Here is a 1722-nt window from a genome sequence, read left to right as displayed (position 1 = left end):
AGGTCTCACAACCTTTCTGCGATTCATCAATAAATGCTGCTTTGTAAGACCGTTGGGCAACCTATCTGTTGTAATCTTTATTAATCTGTCAATGCTGAAAAACTTTCGGAGTATATAAATATTCATTATTAAAGTACAATTACAACATATTTAGATAAACCATTAGAGGCTCCTATGTGTTTGATTGGTGAAGTTCGTGTTTAAAAGGAAGTTTAGTCTCTACTTAATTGCACACACACACACACACAATCTGAAAAATATATAAAGCACATGTTTCCTAATTGCAATGTTTGTTGTGTGGAACATGGATACTTTTACGTAAGACATAATTTACACTAAACGTTATGTTTGAAACAATGTTTATTGTGTGAGAGATATATACTTTTACGTAAGACATAATTTACACTAAACGTTATGTTTGAAACAATATTTGTTGTGTGAGAGATATATACGTTTATGTAATACATAATTTACACTAAACGTTATGTTTCAAACAATTCTTGTTGTGTGGAACATGGATACTTTAGGGTAACATATAACTTGCATATTTTCATTAATGTTTGATAAAAAAACAACGAAAAAACGTAGTTGTCAGTGCTTACTTCGATAGGACAAAAAGATAATTTCATCTTTTCAAAAATTACTTTCCCAAATAACTTGATTTATTTTTTCTAAACGCGACCAGAATGTTGGTGAACCATTTCATTACTCTATTCCCGAGGCAATGTTAACCTACTTTTAATTGAAAATTACACTCTCGGACATAAACAAAAGGGAACGACCTGTTAGCCTTGTCAGTAATTTTTCTGCAGTCCATGATGATGGATTGTGAAAATCCACAGTTTATATTTGTCCTATTTAGAATAGCTAGTTCCAATAAAAGTTAGAATTGTAAAATTTAATTTTCATTGAACTGATATCAGTGTCAAAATAGTTTTCTTTATAAGTCAATATTCATTGATAAAACCGTTTCTTGAGTTTTTAGATGCTTCATAATTATTCTAGAGGACTGTCCATCTATTTAATGAAAGATCCGTCCAGTTTTCTAGTATGTTATATTTAAATAGAGAGGATTCTGCTGTCATATTTACACACATTTTATTGACCTTCTGAACAAACACTAAATCCAACTCAATGAAGGAGAAATAGGGGCGTGTACTCCAATCTATCACAAAAAACTTGATTTCAGAGAGAGAGAAAAAAGGCCTATTGCGTGATTCCCCTGGAGGTATATAAAAACTATTATTCTTATGATGTTGGGGAGGCTGTTGTTGCTCTCCTACTATTAGTCTGAAGGTGTAAAGCTGTAACAGTAGGTGTGTGCGTGTTGCATGGGCTATCGTGCCCATGCATTGTGCCCCCCCCCTCCCCAGTGTTAAACTTATTTTTACTCCGCTACCATATGTGTCAATTCCTTAAAACCAAACAATTAATAACACTTTCTTCCATAGTGTTATATTCAATACTTTAAAATATTTCGAACACCTTACAATCCGTTTGAGGTTATCTGCTGCTGTTTTCACGATTAATCCATACAAAGGAACAAATTATCAGTAATAAGGACCTCCCCCAGCCCAGGACAGCAAGATTACATTTGATGCATATATAAGACAGAATGCTTAATGATTCCTAACACTTCTTAATGTTTGACGGATAAGTGAGAGTATAACAGTGTCAGATGTTATGTTCGCCAAGTGTCAATTAAAGGCTTTTACTTATACT

This window comes from Limulus polyphemus, unplaced genomic scaffold (assembly GCF_000517525.1).
Source record: "Limulus polyphemus unplaced genomic scaffold, Limulus_polyphemus-2.1.2 Scaffold973, whole genome shotgun sequence".
NCBI lineage: Eukaryota > Metazoa > Arthropoda > Merostomata > Xiphosura > Limulidae > Limulus > Limulus polyphemus.
This window is presented reverse-complemented; position numbering follows the sequence as displayed.